Genomic DNA, 18682 nt, shown 5'->3' with positions numbered 1-18682 from the left:
AGGATCTTGAAGCTCTCACTGGGGGAATCGGGGCTGGGGGCACACTGGGGAGCCGCTGCCAAGGCCATCCACCCTCCCTACAAGCCACCTCCCTTCCCTGCCAGTATGGAAAGGAGAAGGGGTATGTGAACAGCTGTGGAGGTCAGAATCTCGGGAACTGAATCAGGCCCCAGCCCATGCCCCCCAGCCCAGTCCAGCCAGCGTGCTTGCCAGTCTTCCCACCCAGCCAGCCCAGCCCTCAGGATTGTTAGATGGAACAAGGCTCCATCATCACCCAGGCATGGAGGGAAGATGCCCTGGTCCTTACCAAGCAAGGCCTGGTTTCCAAAGTCCTCTCCGAAGAGGCCTCATGTTTGTCACATCTTAAAAGTCCCCTTTCTGCTGTTCTTGCACCCAGCATGTTGGACAGTCAAGTTCCCCCGCTGAGCAATCCACACATAAGGAGGGAGTCAACACCATTGCTATGTCGGATCAGCTCCAGCCTCTCCATTATCAGTTTTATCAGATCCCAGGAACCTGCCTGCTCCCAGAGGTGACAGAGAAAAATCAAGGAAGGATCTGTATGGTCACTGACCTGGATGAAACCCTTGTGCATAGCTCCTTTAAGCCAATCAGCAATTCTGACTGCCTAGTGCCTGTAGAGCTTGAGGGGACCATGCACCAGATCCATGTGCTCATGAGGCCTTATATGGATGAGTTCCTGACATGAATGGAGGAAATGTTTAAATGTGTTTTCTTCATTGCTCTCTTCTTCCCAGCCTGAACAAGTAGGCAGATCCTGTGACGGGTGAGCTGGACGGGTATGGGATGGTCTGGGGCTGCCTGTCCCATGAGTCATGTTTGTTTCACCAGAGCTGCTATGTCAAGGACCTCAGCCATCTGGGGAGGGACCTGAGGAAAACTCATCCTGGACAACTCGCCTGCTTCTTACATCTTCCACACAGAGAATGCAGTGCCTGTGCAGTCCTGGTTTGATAACATTCCAGACAGCAGCTGCTGCACCTGATATCATTCTTTGAGGAGATGAGTGGAGGAGCAGAGGGTGTCTACACTAGCCTTGGGCAGCAATGGGCCCTTAACCTTCCCTGCTTCCCAGCAATGGCCATCACAGTAGGGGATTTTCCCGCACTGTCCTTTATGATCAGCCTGAAAGAGTGAAGCCTGGAACACCTACCCACATGGGCCTGGAAAGAGTGAGAAGTGATTGAAAAGAGCTTTAGGACAGCTTAGATGCCCAGTGGGTGAATGCCAGACCAAGGATACCCAGAGCTACCTGCCATCAAGTTGTTGGGTTCCCGAGATGTGGGTGTGAGAGAAAGAAAGAGAGCATGTGTGTTTTGCTATGAACTGTGGCCCCAAGTATATAGTGTTTCAGTAGGGGAGAAGCTGAAGGACAAAGACTCTTCCCAAGCTAGCTTGTCTCCTCTCCTGTCACCCTATAAGCCCCTGAGATCCATAGGGATGAAGAGTATTGAAGGCTCCGTTGCAAACCTGGTCTTTCTTCAGTGCTGCAAGGTCTATGCCAAGGAGAAAGGAAAGGTACGCCTTTGGGTGTTCCAGGCACACATCTTTCTGAAATATTTCTCCAGCCAGTTGTTGCAGACAAAAGACGACATTTCTGGGAAGATGGGGACTTATGTTCAGACGAGTACCCAAACTATCAGGTCTTCTGGCCCAAAGGCTATTTTTACTTACCTCTAGCCAAGTGCCTGGGATGGATCCTTTCTGCATCTCCCCAAGGCTCACCACTTAGCCATAGCCTCAAACCCGTGGGGAAGGAAGGTCTCCCCGCCCTGCAAGAGGACAAATAACTGATTTTTGTTCATTTGACTCTGTTTTAAAATTCTCTTTAAAAAAAAAAAAAAACAAAAAAAAGAAAAAGAAAGCGTATCTGAAACTTAAAAAAAAAAAAAACAAGGAAAAAAGATGAAAAAAATGACACACTTACATAGGCGAAAAACACATAGATATATCTATAAGCAACAAACACGGCTAATTCACATATAAATTAAATATCACACTGTCATAAAGTGTACCGAGTTAAAAAATTATCATTCAACTCATGATATCAAGCTTTAAAAGCAAAAATACAATTAACTGATCTGAGAAAACATACCCACCCAGAAAAGAAACACAACAACACAGAATTGAAAATAAGAAGAGAGATTTTAATGCATAAAATCCTGAATACGACATAAATATACAATGAAAAATAAGCCCTTTTTTTTTTTTTTTTTTTTTTTGAGACAGAGTCTCACCCTGTCACCCAGGCTGGAGTGCAGTGGTGCCATCTCGGCTCACTGCAAGCTCCGCCCACTGGGTTCACACCATTCTCCTGCCTCAGCCTCTCGAGTAGCTGGGAATACAGGCACCCGCCACTATGCCCGGCTAATTTTTTCTATATTTAGTAGAGATGGGGTTTCACCGTGTTAGCCAGGATGGTCTTGATCTCCTGACCTCGTGATCCACCCACCTTGGCCTCCCAAAGTGCTGGGATTACAGGCATGAGCCACCGTGCCAGGCTGAAAAATAACCCTTTAGATATCTACAGCTTTAAACTGTGTGCAGTCATGAAAAGCAGACATTGGAAGTCATTGGCATTTAATAAATTGCAGTAAAATTATACAGAAAATACATTACAATCATTAATAATAGGCTCTAATGAGAAGAATTTAATAAATAATCATTAAAAAGACAGCAGAATTTTATTCTGTTCTCAATATGTTGCTGCTCTTCTTATCAAATACTATAATAAAACTATATGACTATAATATAGCTTTCAGGAGCTAAAAAAAAGCCTTATATATTCAAATAAAAGAACAATATAAATTTTGCAAAATACAATGAGCATTACTGAAGCATAAAGTAAATATTTGGAATTAAAATATGTGGTCATTTAGATACAGACTAAAAAAGAATAGAAATCTTAATGATTCCTTTCTGCCTACAGTGAGCTTAAAATTACAACCAAAAATTTTAATAAATATGTAGCACCTACAAGACATTTTATTAACAGCTTACATAATGTGTAAATTTGAGCAATTTATTTTAGAACTTTTGAATCTGAAAATCACCTGCTTGACATTCATTTGAGAAAGTGAAACATAAAGGAGAGTAACATAAGCAAGATGACAGAATGTGAGGTTCTGCATCCACATCCCCCACGACATAATGCAGCTGCCACAGCAAACATAAGTGAATTCATGAAAGCCTTGGAATCCAGTTCAGAGTTTGTGACACCCAGCTGGAGGCAAAGACCAAGGAAGACATCTTCAGAGGGTGAGCACTTGACCAAGTGGCAAGCTTACCAATCATGGTCCCGGCTTCAAAACAGAATACTGCCACATCTTACTGTAGACTTGGCTATAACTCATTTGACCTTGGTCCTGACACTGCAACAATCTGCCAAAAACACAAGAGAATTCATACTCACCTGAGACTTAGGTGACAGGCCTGCAGAACTTGGTTCTCTCTATAGTCCCTGAATCAGGCAAAACACACCTTCTTTCCTTCTCCAGCCATGGTCTGGAAGAAATCTTCACACTGATATGATGAAATGCTAACTAACAATATGAAAAATACTAAAGTATAAATGTCACTAAAAATGGTAAATACATACTGAAATTCAGAATACTCTAAATTGTTATCATCTTAAACTAGACTATTAAAATACAAGATGTTTTACATAAGTCTCATGATAACCACTAGGAAAAAAAAAAAAAAAAACCATAGTAAAGAAAAAGAGAAAGTAATTAAAGCATACACAAACAACAAAAATTACACATTGGATACGGTGGCTCCTGCTTATAATTCCAACACTTTGGGAGGCCAAGGCGGAAGAATCAAATCTCCTTGGGTGTTGTGGTACATGTCCAAGTAGTCCAAGCTACTTGGGTGGCTAAGTTGGGAGGATTATTTGAGCCCAGGAGGTTGAGGCTACAGTGAGCTGTGATATGCCACTGCACTTCAGTCTGAGAAAGCATAACTTTGTCTCAACAAAAATGAACAATACCACAGGAAAGACAGAACCAGAAAAAAAAGAAGCAAACTTAAAATGGACAGAAAACTACAAATGTACAATAGTAACTGCTTACCTATCACTACCTTACAAATAAAAAGATTAAAGTATCTACTAAACAGATACTGCTGTAGACTGAATGTCATCTCCAAAATTTAGGATAAAATTTAATAGCCAACATGTTAGAATTAAGAGGTGGAACCTTTAAAAATTAATTAAGCTATAAGAACTCTGCCCTCATGAATGGATTAATGTTCTTATTATAGGAATGAGCTAATTATAAAAAGAATGGATCTGTTATATATTTTTAAAAAAAGCTCTCTCTCCCTCACATCTTTGTCTATGTTATTATCCAGCAACTAGACCTTCAACATATACCAGTATCATGTTGTTTTGGCTTCCCAGCCTCCAGAATCATGAGTCAAATAAAATTCTATTCTTTTTTAATTACCAGTGTGTGATATTCTGTTATAGCAGCCAAAAGAGACTAAAGCAGACAGAATGGATAAATTAATCCTTTAAACCTCATAATATGCTGCTTACAAGAGACTCAATTATGAATTAAGACCATAGGCTAAAAGTGAAAGGATAGAAAATGATATTCCATGCGAATAATAACCAAAGGAGTGCAATGGTAATGCTTAAATTAGACAAAATAGACTTTCTAGCAATGTCTCTCACAAGCATGAAATGAGTTTACCATACAATAATAATAGAGGTTAATTTCTCAAGAGAATATAGCTTTATGTATTTATGCACCCAAAAGGGAGGCTTCTAAATATAAAAAGCAAATATTGCCAGAACTGTAGGGAGAAGTAGAAAGAAACCCAATAATAGAAAACTTTAATGAAATGTATAATAAAGGACATATAGTTAACAGCATTGTAAATTGGCAAGGGAAAGCTGGTCTCATGCGTTGCATTTGAGAATGCAGCAAAGAAAGTGGGAACCGATAATTTTACTGCAAGCCTGAGTTAGGATGAAAAACAGGGTGGTCGATTAGAGGTTCCACTTGGCATACATTAAAAAAACACAGGAGAAAACCAGTCCTCCTCTGGAGTGTTAAAATAATTAAAGATCAGAAAATTAGTCTAAAGTGGCTCTAGTGCCCTGTGTTCATAGGTAAAAAAAAAAAAAAAAAATCTAAAACCTAACTCAAATACATTTCCTATAAAACCCTATCTTAGCCTGAAGCAAAATGCAGGTTTAACCCATGACAAACATGCAATTAACCTCTGAATATGTAACCAGGACATTTCCATCTGGATAGTTCAAATAAGGCTACCATATAACTGGAACCAATTATTGAATTTGGGTTGCTTTCTCATGCATCTTATAAAAGCCTTTCCTTTATGCCCCTCTGGTGGACCAGAAATCATGGCTGGGTGCTTTCCATTTCACCAATCACTCTTTGTTCAGATAAACTGATGAAACTTTTAACATAGACTCCCGTTAATTTTAACAAGAGAGACTGGGGACCCCACGGGCCGCAGCTCCTCCCACGCAAACACCCAGTCGCGGTTTTTCCCTGATGACCCATCTGGCCTCCTGAACAATCTGGGAAATACTCATGGCTGTGGGCGCAGAGCAGGGCGCTACCCAGGGACAGGACCGGATGGGCCGGGCGGGACGTGGGTGCCTCGGGGCTGGCCCAGCGGCCATCTTGCAGCAACAGGGTACTGAGGGCCAAGCTGCGGGAGACTCGGAGCTAACCGTGGAGAGGCCGGTCCTGCCGGTTTCACAGCCTGTTCTCCCCTCTCGGGATGGCGAACCCCGTATACTCACCATTTCCCAGCTTCCAGGATGTCCTGGCACCTTAACTATGCGTCCCCAAGGACCTTCAGATCACAGGGCAACAAGGGCTGTGAGAGAGTAGCCCGGGGCTCCCAAGGTGGAGGAGGCGAAAGAGGAGACGGATCCCAAGCTCCTGTGCCAGCGCCAGCGAGAGACAAAGACCCCGCCAAATGCAGGAAGCCACGCCCTCCTTTCCTCGCCTCTGCCACGGCGCGCCTGATTGGGCGGTTCCCACATCAGTGCCAATGATTGGATAAAACTCCAGGACGCACCCACCCGAGCCTGACTCCTGCCCTTACCCCCACTCCCCCTCAGCCTTAGTGCATTTTTGTTAGTTTGTTTTTCTTTAAGTTCTGGAATACATGTGCAGAAAGTGCAGGTTTGTTACATAGTTTTACATGTGCCATGGTGGTTTGCTGCACCTATCAACCTGCCATCTAGGTTTTAAGCCCCACATGCATTAGGTATTTGTCCTAATTTTCTCCCTCCCCTTGACCTCAACCCCTTAACAGGCCCCAGTGTGTGATCTTTGGCTCCCGGTGTCCATGTGCTCTCATTTTTCAACTCCCACATATGAGTGAGAACATATGGTGTTTGCTTTCCTGTTCCCGTGTTAGTTTGCTGAGGTTAATGGTTCCCAGCTTCATTCACGTCCCTGCAAAGGACATGAACTCATTCTTTTTATGGCTGCTTATTATTTCATGGTGTATACGTGCCACATTTTCTTTTTCCAATCTATCAATGATGGGCATTAGGGTTGGTTCCAAGTCTTTGCTATTGCACACAGTGCTGCAATAGACATATGAGTGCATGTGTCTTTATGCTAGAATGATTTATATTCCTTTGGGTATATACCCAGTAATGAGATTGCTGGATCAAATGGTATTTCTGGTTCTAGATCCTTGAGGAATCACCACACTGTCTTCCATAATGGTTGAACTAATTTACACTCCCTCCAGCAGTGTAAAAGAGTTTCTATTCCTCCACAGCCTCACCAGCATCTGTTGTTTCCCAACTTTTTAATAACTGCCATTCAACATGGTGTGAGATGGTATCCCATTGTGGTTTTGATTTGCATTTCTCTAGTCTCCAGTGATGATGAGCTTTTCTCTTTTTTTCTCTTTATGACCATATAAAGGTCCTCTTCTTCTTCTTCTTCTTCTTCTTCTTCTTCTTCTTCTTCTTCTTCTTCTTCTTCTCCTTCTCCTTCTTCTTCTTCTTTTTCTATTTATTTTATTTATTATTATTATTTTTAAGATGGAGTCTTGCTCTGTCACCCAGGCTGGAGTGCAGTGGAAGGATCTCGGCTCACTGCAACATCTGCCACCCAGGTTCAAGTGATTCTCCTGCCTTAGCCTCCCCAGAAGCTGGGATTACAGGCCGCCCGCCAACACATCCTACTAATTTTTTGTGTTTTTAGTAGAAATGCGGTGTCGCCATGTGGCCCAGGCTGGTCTTGAACACCTGACCTCATGGTCCACCTGCCTCCACGGCTGAAAGTGCTGGGATTACAGATTTGATCAACCGTGCCCAGCCAAATATCTTCTTTTGAAAAGAGTCTGTTTATATTCTGTGCCCACTTTTTGATGGTTTTTGTGTGTGTGTGTGTGTGTGTGTGTGAATTTGTTTAAGTTCCTTGTAGATTCTGGATATTAGACCTCTGACACATGGATAGAGTGCAAAAATTTTCTTTCACTCTGTAGGTTGCCTGGTCACTCTGGTGATAGCTTCTTTTGCTGTGCAGAAGCTCGTTAGTTTAGTTAGATCTCATTTGTCAATTTTAGCTTTTGTTGTGTTTGCTTTTGGTATTTTATTCCTGAAGTCTTTGCTCATGCCTATGTCCTGAATGGTATTGCCTAGGTTTTCTTCTAGGGTTTTTATGGTTTGGTGTTTTACATTTAAGACTTTAATCCATCTTAAGATAATGTTTGTATAAGGTGTAAGGAAGGGGTACAATTTCTGTTTTCTGAATGTGGCTAGCCAGTTCTTTCAGCACCATTTCGTAAGTAGGAAATCTTTCCCCATTGCTTGTTATTGTCAGGTTTGTCGGAGATCAGATGGTTGTAGATGGGTGATGTTATTTCTGAGGCCTCTGTTCTGTTCCATTGGTCTATATATCTGTTTTGGTATGAGTACTGTGCTGTTTTGGTTACTGCAGCCTTGTAGTATAGTTTGAAGTCTGGTAGCAGGATGCCTCAAGCTTTGTTGTTTTTGCTTAGGATTGTTTTGGGTTGACAGGCAAACAGGCTCGTATATTTGGGGTCACATGCCCAGAGTATCACAGCTAATTAAGAAGTGAGCTGAGACTTGAAATGCACATGCTCTTTCCCTTACCTGGGTCTGTTGTATAATGCATCTTAGCAGCTATGTAACAGTAGGAATTAGAATATTTAGACATCTTTTTAGCAACTTTTTAACCTGCATTTTTGTAACACGGTAAAGACCTTCATCCCATCCCTGAGCCCCTCTCTCACAACACTGCACCCCACTGCTGACCACACTGTGGTGTGGCCATTAGGAATCAGGGGGGCAGCGGGGGCTGGAAATAAATAAGAAAGGATTATGTTGCCCAAGTTTGCTCACCTTAGAAAGTCTCCTCAACCATTCTGTGTGAGGTGATTTTTCCAAGGTAATTGTGCCCTGACTGCGCTGGATGTCAGTGTGTCTTGTCTTTTTGAAAATCACTGGATTACTCTCATGAACGGGGTATTTCTCTTTCTATTTGAAAATGGTCAACTGTCCTCTGCAGGTGTCCTGACTTGCTAGTTTAGACCCTGAAGGTAGCGCTGAGAAAATATTTGGGCCACATCAGAATACCTATTCTCAGCTGGAGGATATATAGAAATTTCTTAATAATATCTAACCATTTTCTCAATAACTATTATATTTAACATTGATAGCTTGGAGGGCAGGGAAGGACACAGATGACACAATCTTCAAAGTTTAATTTATTTATAAGGTTTTTTTTTTTGTTCTTGTTTAGTTTTGCTTAGTTTTTGGATACAAGGTCTTGCTCTGGTGCCCAGGCTGGAGGGCAGTGGCATAATGATAACTCATAATTTGGTTGTAACAGTTCTTTAAAATATATTTTTGCTGAGAGTGCTAGCTCACACCTGTAATCTAAACAATTTAGGTGGCCAAGGTGGGATTATCGCTTGATACCAGGAGTTCAAGACGAGTCTGAGCAACATAAGTAGGCTCAGTCTCTAGAAAAAAATTAAAAAATTGTCTGGGTGTAGCTTTGCATGCCTGTAGTCCCAGCTACTTGAGAGGCTGATTTGAAAGCATCACTGGAGCCTAAGAATTTGAAGATGCAGTGACCCATGATTCAGCCACTGCATTGAGAGAGTGAGATATGTGTGTGTGTGTGTGTGTGTGTGTGTGTATAAAGAATTTGTATGTGAAAAAAATTCAAGCACAGGAGAAAAGTGAAAGCCCATGGTGGGGGATGTGGAGAAATGTCAGTGTGGCTCCAGCAACTCAGTGAGAGTTGGTTTTCCATCTTGAAGGATTGCCCATCCACACTGAAACCATAGCCTAACATATGCCAGTTCTCACACTACACCTGCTGGGATACCAGTATGTAGCCTTTTGAAAAAAATAAAATCTTTCACCTAAGAGAAGGACAAGAGAAAACGAGGGTTTCACATCTAAAGCCTTCATTTTCTTTATGAATCAACAGCCACTTGTCATTTCAATTGTCCAGAGGCGACTGACAGCACTAATACACTTAATGAATCAACCAGGAAAAATGGGCCTCTCAGGTGAGGAGGAGGCACAATGGTCACAAAACCCAATCCGTTCTCAGCTTTGCATGGTGCTCGCATCTCAAGAAGTGGTGTTAGCCATGTGAACCGTGTTCACTGGACAAGGCCAGAGGAAAGAATATTTAGTACAACACAACTATGGGGCTGCAAATCAAACTGGTAGTGGGAGCATGCATGAGGCTTCAGTGGCCGAGACACTGGTGGCTACCCTTCGGTGTCACTTAAACCTTTGAGGTGAAGGACATCTTTTTTCCCAACTGGCTCAGAGAAACTAATCAACATTAAAATTGAGATTTGTTTTTCTTTTCAAAATTTCTAAGACATAGAGGACTCTCTAACACTCCAAAAGACATTCAGCTATACATGCAGCTGAGGACCTGCCTGCTCTGTAGAGGGATGGCAGAGCAGCAGCCACCAGCTTTAGTAGCTTTAAGCTCCTCCTCTCATAGGGACAGGCCACCCCCACACAACCCCCCTAACTTCATAGGCTCTGGCTGTCAGGTGTACCTGGGGGACTGTCTTCCTCCCATCTCATTAGCTCTCGAAGACAGTCCAGCTCAATCTAAAACCTACCTTAGGATGGCGAGTTGTAGGCTCTCCTCCATTCTCCCAGCGCAGTGTGACTTCTGGAGAGTGCTTCTCCATCCTCTTACCTCAGATGATGTGAAAAGAGCCGGTTCCCGGGCAGTTAGATGTTCAGTGACCTAACAGGCCCAGCATGCACAGGCCTGGCCCCACAGCCTGGCACCTCTCCCCTACCTGGCCTTCACGCTAGACTTTTCTCTTCTGCCACAAATATCAGGTGATGATCACCTCTGCCACACTCTCATGAGCTTGGTAAGTAGCAGGGGTGTAAACCCCAACAGATTTCCTGTGACTCTACCCTCTTACCACCCACTCAAGTGACATTATAAGCATAATTTTACATTTGATCTTATTTATGCATAATTTTTTTTATAACATTTCTGACAACAGCCCACACAACGAAATGAGTCTGGGTTACAGAACACACGGGCGAGGCTGGGGTAGCAGGTTTCAATTACTTTATTTCAATGTGAAATGAAGATTGATGATTTAAAAACAAGACAAAGTTGTTTATCAGCTGTGGGGTGGCTACATTTGCTAGCTCATGCTCACTTCCTTTGAAACAAGGTATCTGGACAGACCATACTCATAAGTAGCTCTTCACAAAACCGCAGACAGAAGCCCCAGTCAGACACAGCTTCCTCAGGCTCAAAGGGCAGCAACATCCTCCTCCATGTTAGGCTCTGACAGCAGGCAAGGGAAGAAGCACAGGCAGCAGGGGACAGGGAGATGTCCCGGACTGTAGGGATCCCCAAATGCCCCAGAGCTATCCTCTGTAGAAGGGCGCACGCAGGTCTCACTGTGTCAGTGCAGTGGCTGAATCATGGGTCACTGCAGCCTCAAACTCTTAGGCTCCAGTGATGCTTTCACCTCAGCCTCTCACGGAGCTGTGTGGCAAAAAGCCTCCTATTTTTTTACTTAAAACCTGGACTTTAAGCCAGGTTGGGCCTGGGGATAGTGGCAGCAAAAACAGCAGCCAAATGTATACACTCCAGATGTCTACACTCATGGGCACAGGCATATTCCACACTTGCTGGAGCACGAGAGGCCTGAGAGGCACCTATTTCCCAGTTGCTAACTGATGTCCACACACCCCATTCACGTGTCTTCATTTAGGTCTCTGCATCGTGTATTTGCTCAGCCAGTGCAAACACATCTTCTGGGGGGCATCATTAGTTACAGCACCTGCCCCACTTGTTCTGGAAGGGAGTCAGGAGGAATCTGGTCAGCTCCTAATCCCCCAGGACAAAGGTGCTGCCCCCTTTTCAGCACTCACATCCAGCAATGCCATCTCTGGATGGGTTTTTCAAACACAAGCAGCATGAGGTAGCAAGAATGGTGTGACAGGCTCAGGGCCGTGGGCAGCCAGTTGCTGGAGAAGCAGCACAGGGCAGGCACATCTGTGGGTGGCACCATGACAAGCCAAGGCAGCCACAGCCCCTAATCCCAACAGCTCCAGCCCAGATGGCATTCAAATCTTCCCGGATAGTATTGGGGTACCCGATGCCCATCACTCGCCCTCTCATTAGCACGGCCTTGTTGGTTACTCAGGGACTAAGGAGAGGGGGTGGGGGATGTAGATCCAGGGTGGGCACTGCCTCACAGCCAGAATCCACCTGACTGCAGGCCAGCAAGCAAGCCCAAGCAGCTCAGCTCTAGTCACCTCTGGCTGTACTTTATGTGTATACATTACACAAAGGTAGAAAAAGAGGTCAACATTAGCTGTTGTGACATGAAAGTCTATGCCTCATTAAGACCTTAAAAGGCTATTGTCTTAAGCTCTCTTTACTCTAATAAAATTTATACAAATAAACACATGCAAGCTGAAACTACTATAAATGAAATATTAGGATTTTTTAAACCCATAAACAGACACGAAGACAGTCACTGTTTGATTGCAGAGAAAGTGAGATTCTAAAGCAGCTGACCACAAAACAGCCTCACCAAACCCCAGGCAGGCCAGGCAGTCTGAACACTACAAGGCCACGTGATGGTCACAGAGGATGACAGCTCCCATGAGTATTGCAAGGCACTGTGTTAGCTTCTCACTCACAGTCTCAGAATACCCTGTGAGGGGAGGCCCCATCTCACTAGAGCACAGGAGGTTCCGGAGCTCTTCCCAAAAAATGGTCATCAAATGATGGAGCAGGGGGAAGCCCAGACAGAACAAGTGAGTCCCTAGGGTCTCCTTAACCTCCCTCAGCTCCTCCACATGGGTCCCTGAGGGAAAGTGAGCAGCCTCCTAACCCCTTTGTTAGGGTTCCAGTCCTGCAGGTCTGGACTCTCTCATTTTATGCTACCATAGGGGGTGACAATGCAAACCCAGGCCCCTTATTTGCCATCCCTCAATGCCAGGCCAGGCCCAGAGTCCTTTGCTGACACAGCCCAGGGGATGCTAAAGGCCCACCTCGGCACAGTCACTGTAGTGTACTGAGATGAACAAGGAGGTGCAAGTAGACACAAATCCGCATGTGCTTGTCCTCAGCCATGTTCCACAGGCTCAGGGCCTCGCAGATGAGCTCACAGCCCTCCTTCAGGAATCCTGCAGATCACACCCTCAGGGAGCAGTGCTCAGATCAGCAGGCAGTCTCCACATCCCCCACCCCATGACGCTCTGTTCCACTTTGCAGGCTTCTGCATTGGCCAGTCCCCACTGCTTTCTGGTGAGATGTCCGAGTTGAAGTGAATGTTGAAGGCCACACAGCTGATGGAGCTCACTGCCTTGCACATGTTGTAAATCACCTCCTGGCTTCAAGGGTCAGCTGTGGAGACACAGCTTGATGGGAGGTAGGCCCACTCCACCATCAGTGGTGCTGGGTGGCCCTGATCTGCACCTTCCAGGTCCTTCCTGAGATGTCTGCATGCTTCTCTAAGGGACTGTGTCACGAGGCACCCCTGGCATGAATCAGGTGGCAGAACAGGCTGGACACTCTCCCTCAGCCTCCCCAGCAGCCCTGCCTGTGCTGTCATCTGTGCTGATGATCTCCGTTGTATGATTATGGGAAATTTTTTAAAGCATCTTTTCCCCGTTCATTTCCCTATTTTAATAACAGCACTGATGACTTTTAAGCCCTAGCAAGCTGAAACTGCAAGACACATGATCTTCTGCCTTAGAAGGGCCATGTTTGGGCAGTGTGCACCCAGGTGAGAGCCCCATGGTTGTTAGTGGAAGCGGGGAGCTGGATAGGCCTGGCCCCATAGCCTAGTGAAAAGTAGGACACTCTCCTTCCAGAGCATGAATGTCTCAGAGGCCAGAAAAGGGTCTTGGGTGGCCTGCCAAGAAGCAGAAGGCTAGAAGGCCTGGAAAGAACCCCAACAGCCTTCAAGCTGCCTGAGAGGGCTCGCTCATTCCAGCTTTCTTTGCTTTCATCCTGTTAGCAAGAAAACCTGCTCACAGATGGCAGGCGGGCCTGAGGCTGCCATTCCCTCATCAGGGGCTATAGGCACCTTTAATGTGGCTCTTTCTTGAAGCAGCTGCTCAGGCCGGTTCTCGAAGAGCAGTTCCCTAATTATCCACAGGTCCTTCTTCCAGCCCCGTGTCTGCAGAGGGACTAGGGAAGGAGACAAGGGCTCAGCTTGTGCCCCACAACCTGCTTTGAGACATCTCTTTTGTTACTTCCTCACAGACAGCCTGAAACTTCCAAATGAACAGACCAGAATGGAGCCTCCAGGAAAGTGTACAGAATTCTGTCTAGTACCCAGAGGGAAGGGGGTTCCCAGTGAAGGCAGGGCCAGGCTGCATGCACCTCTTCAAAAATGTTCTCCTCATAGTCCACCCTCAAGGTGTACATCCTCTGTGTGCTTGCAGTCCATGGCAGCCTCTGCCTTGGGAACCGTCCAGCTGCACACCTGCAATATGGTGGTGACCCTCTTGAATGGATGGTTCTGGGCCCCATTGCAGGCAGCAGATAGGGAGATGCTCAGCCCATCAAGCCCAGAGCCCTGCCACAGGCTTCGTTGAGGCCTCCACCTGCTCTGGGTTCTTGCCCTGAGAGGCTGCCCTGAAGTCAAACAGAAGCAGGTGGGCCTCTCTTCCACAGCTGCTCTCTCTCCCACTGACAGCTCCCTAGAGGGTAACTCAGACAGAGGGGATAGATTTCTCAGGCAGAAGGACTGGAGTTTCATCTGATGATTCATTCCATAGCCCCACATGACATGACACAAGGCAGGGGCTGTGGGACAAAGGCATTGCCTTTCCTTCTGGCATGAGGAATGGCTTAGGAAGCAGGTCTGGTGGGGCTAGGGTTGAGCGATAGGCTTCAGGCCACAAGGAGTGGACGGACACTGAGCAAGTGTCCTGGTTATCTGTCCACAGACCCAGAACAAGTGGCATCCCAGGAGCCTGGGAGGGGCTGGCAGAGACTTACTGTTTCCAGCAAAAGCCCCATGTGGATGCGGTAATGCTGCCTGCTGGTCCTTGGCTGTAATTACAAACAGGTACATGAGGTCCCCATGCATCTTGCAGCTCTCAGGGAGTGGGTTCCAGCTGCTCATGGTAGGCACTTTTAGTCACTGAACATCCTTCAGGAATGGCCAAGTTTGATTAAGCCAGGCGTCTTGCTGTGAGACCCTCCACCCAACTGAGGATGCTCTTCCTTGTCCCCCCTGACAGTTTACCTTCCAGTTCTGGTTCTGGAGACACGATGGTCCTTCTTGGACCCCTGGGAGAATATGCTCAGATGACACACAGTCGACAGGGCCCATTTCCAAGCCATTCTTCCATTTCCCACTGTTTGAGGGGCCGAGGCCGGTGATCAGCATAGGGCCACCCAGGGCCAGCTGTCTGCACCTAAACGTCATGCTGGTCTGGATGTCTCAGGGCCAGAACTCTCCAGGTAAGATGGCCTGGTCCTCAGCACCTGGCCTCCATGCTCCTTTTTCCTCTGTTCAATCCTGGCCCCAATGCCTCCCGCAACTCTCAGGTCACCATTGGAGAAGATGCTCAGGAAGAAGAAGCCGCTGCAGTCAACCCTGCTGAAGGTGGCATATGGGTCCAGGCTCTTGAGCTGGTCTTGGACATGGTAAATGTGGATGCAGGCTTTGAGCAATGTGAGTAGCTCTTTCCGGAAGGAGGGGAAAAGTGTGTTACCAGGGTCCTACACCCTAGAACGACCCATCTAGCACAGAAAATAGTTTGCAACGTGCTATCATGTGTGATTTTAATTTTCGGCTTTAGGCTTTCATTTCCAAATTCCACAATAAACACATAAGGTAGGGTTCTGATTTCAACACACACACACACACACACACACACACACACACACACACACACATTCTCTCTCTCTCCCTCTCTCTTAGAATCTTCCAGTGCATTCACACTGAAAGCCAAAGTCCTCCCAGAATCTTGTGAGAACCTAAATGATCTGAATAGTTTGTCATTGCTTTTGGGGATCTGGGAAAATCTCTGCATATTTCTGGAGACCGCTGTTATGCCATTTTTAATAAATCTGTTGTGCTTCAATTCAGAAGTGTGTGAGGGGAGTTGTGGAGGAATTGGCATTTGGGTTAGAAATTCCAGGAACATCAGAGACAGATGACACCTGTTTTCTGCTTCATAATGTCAAGTTTTATGAAGGCTAAAACCTAATTCTACAAGAAAATTAGACTGAAAAACTTTATAGGCAAAAATTATCTTATTAAATAGGAAACTCTAATTATTTTATTTTAAAATTTTCTTTTCCTTAGTAGGACCTAATCATAGAAATTTAAACACTGTATGCCAACAGCCACTACTGTAGGATGATTTATTGTAAGTACTCATTTTACAGATTTCTTACAAAAACATTTTCCGTAAGGGAAATTAGAATATTGTTCAACATATATTGAATTCACAATTATTACCTTATTTCTCACTTATTATTTTATGATTCTGTTTTCTTTAACATGAAGATTACTAAGACTGTGTTTTCACTCTCTGAATTATCATGTGTCACATTTTTCTGTAATTTCAGTTTGAGAAGTTGTAAAATAGCATGCTCAAATGTATATGTTATGTATAAATTATATAATTAATTATTAAAATATTTGGCTTGTATGTTTAATTGACTCTAGGCACAATGTTACTACTAGCATTTTCTTCCAGTTTTCCCAACTTTTATTTGACTAATAGTACAATTTATTTCCAATTTTTATTTTATATGTCAATGTTTTATACTGTATTTACAATATTTATATTGTTACCATATATAAAAATGTAAGACCTTTCTATTTATTGTTACCATATATAAAAATGTAAGACCTTTCTATTAAAGGCTAGATTACAGCCTTACCCTTTTGTGTAAGGAAAGCAACAATGCATCAGTAGCATAATTTAAAACTTTCTCTAGTATTACTTAAATTTTTATTCCTTAAAACTTTCTTATCACATCCCTTTTTAATAATTATAATGTGGTTTCTTTGAAATGTTGTTGCCCTAACTGTATCCAAATAATTCAAAATTTATACTTTTTATGGATTCAAAGGAAGAGTTGAAAATTGTAGTTACCTAGGATTCTTTTTCAGTTGGACACTATGGTTATTCAGGATTTTATAGATTAAAGTTTCTCTTAGTTATGTTTTATAATTTTATGTTTCTGTATTTTTTAGAGTAGGCTGTCTCACAGCAGTTAATTGTGTTTTTACTTTCTACCTATTTATTATGATTTTGAATTTCATTATTCAAGTAAGAATTCGGAGATGGTTTCTTTTAAATTTGTTTAGCAATTTTACATTTCTGTGTTTCATGTTTTAGGGTAGGGCACCTTACATCAGATTATTGTTTTTAGTTTTAATTTATATAGTATAATTTTCTATGACAATATTCAACTCTGTACACCTTAAGACAGTGTGAGGCAAAAGTCAAATATGAACCATCCCTATGGTCTTTTGTTAATATAATGATTTAATTGTTTGTTTGCTTGTATAAATATTGCCCCTATTTTGTTTATGACTTGGGTATTTTCTTCTTGTTTGATGGCCAATAATTGATTCTGTCTAAGTGAGTAATCATGGAAATTGTCTTAATTTCAACATCTATTGTTTATATTATCTTAGTGTGAAAGAAAGACTTATGCAATTTGAAGATAATTTTTCAAAAACTTTGTAACTCTCTCTCTTCGGGTGTCTTTATTTATTTATTTATTTTTTGACAGACTCTCACCCTGTCACCAAAGTGCAACGGCACAATCTTGGCTCACTGCAACCTCCAACTCCCAGGTTAAAGCAATTCTCCAGCTGCTGCCTCTTGAGTAGCTGGCATTAAAAGTGTGCACCACCACGCCTGGTTAATTTTTGTATTTTTCATAGAGCTGGGGTTTCACCATGTTGGCCAGACTGGTCTTGAACTCATGGCCTCAAGTAATCTGTAATCTGCATGCCTCAGCCTCCCAGAGTGCTGAGATTACAGGCATGAGCCATCTCTCTTCGCCCTTGGGTGTCATTTTCAATTTTGATTGTGGTAAAAATACATAACATAAAATTTAGAATCTTTAATATTTTTTCTTATACAGTTCAGTCATGTTAATGTATTTACATTGCTTTGCAACATATTTGTAAAACTTTTTTCTTTTGCAAAACTGAAACTCAGTACACATGAAATGACAACTACCCATTTTCCTTACCACCTGGCTCCTGATAAAAATCATTCTATTTTCTGTTTCTAAGTTTCAATACTTTAGATATTATATATAAGTAGAATCATAGAGTATCTGTTTTATTGTGACTAATTTTACTTAGCATCATGTTCTCAAGATTTCCCTTTATTATGGATGGTACAAGATTTTCTGCCTTTAAAAGCTGAGTAATATTCCATTACTTTTGTATTACAAACTATATTTATTTATTCATTCAGTGAGGAAAGTTTGTGTTGCTTTCACCTATTGGCCTTTCTGAATAGTGCTGCAATCAATATGGGTGTGCAAATAACTATTTGCTCATATGTGCGAGGTTTATGTCTGTGCTACCTTCTGTTTTATTGGAAAAATTGTCTGTCTTTATGCTAGAAACAAACTGTTTTCATTGCTGTTGCTTTGTAATGTGCTTTGAAATCAGAAAAGTTGAGGCCACTAACATTGTTTTTTTTTTTTTTAACATTTTTGGGCTCTTTATGGTCGCTTGACATTCCATATAATTTGTTGGTTCCTTTTTCTATTTCAAAAAAATTGCTAATTTAAAAGGGATTGCATTGAATCTGTAACTCTTTAGGCATCATGAGCATTCTTCATAATATCAAGTCTTACAACCCTTAAACATGAGCATGCTCAAAAGTGAGTTGTTTAATTTCCATATATATGTTGCTATTTTTGTTTTCTTCTGTTATTCATTTCTAGTTTTATTCCATTTTGATCAGAAATAATAGTCACTGAAAGGCTAAACCAGTCTGGGAAGTGACCCCCATTATAGAACTTTACAAAGATATGTGAGGGCACCACTTCTGCCCTGATGGGCTAGAGGGATGTGTTCTCTGGGATGACACATTACAGACAAATGCAGGGAACAATATAACCCCCTTTTCATGTAAACTCTTCCCTATTTTTCTAGA

At 43.2% G+C, this 18682-nt stretch overlaps 1 long non-coding RNA gene and 1 pseudogene across 1 annotated transcript; one reads left to right on the top strand and one right to left on the bottom strand.

Moving 5' to 3' along the window:
* Positions 1–251: 251 nt before the first annotated feature.
* Positions 252–1114, top strand: LOC129137886 (carboxy-terminal domain RNA polymerase II polypeptide A small phosphatase 2-like; annotated as a pseudogene).
* A 1033-nt stretch (positions 1115–2147) lies between these two features.
* On the bottom strand, positions 2148–6010 carry LOC134808259 (uncharacterized). Its single transcript, XR_010150843.1, has 2 exons — positions 5804–6010; positions 2148–3402 (listed from the first exon to the last, which is right to left on the bottom strand). It is a non-coding gene; the product is annotated as an uncharacterized LOC134808259 (long non-coding RNA).
* Positions 6011–18682: the final 12672 nt, after the last annotated feature.

The sequence above is a fragment of the Pan troglodytes genome, chromosome 15 (genome assembly GCF_028858775.2).
Source record: "Pan troglodytes isolate AG18354 chromosome 15, NHGRI_mPanTro3-v2.0_pri, whole genome shotgun sequence".
In the NCBI taxonomy this organism is placed as follows: domain Eukaryota; kingdom Metazoa; phylum Chordata; class Mammalia; order Primates; family Hominidae; genus Pan; species Pan troglodytes.
This window is presented reverse-complemented; position numbering and strand designations above follow the sequence as displayed.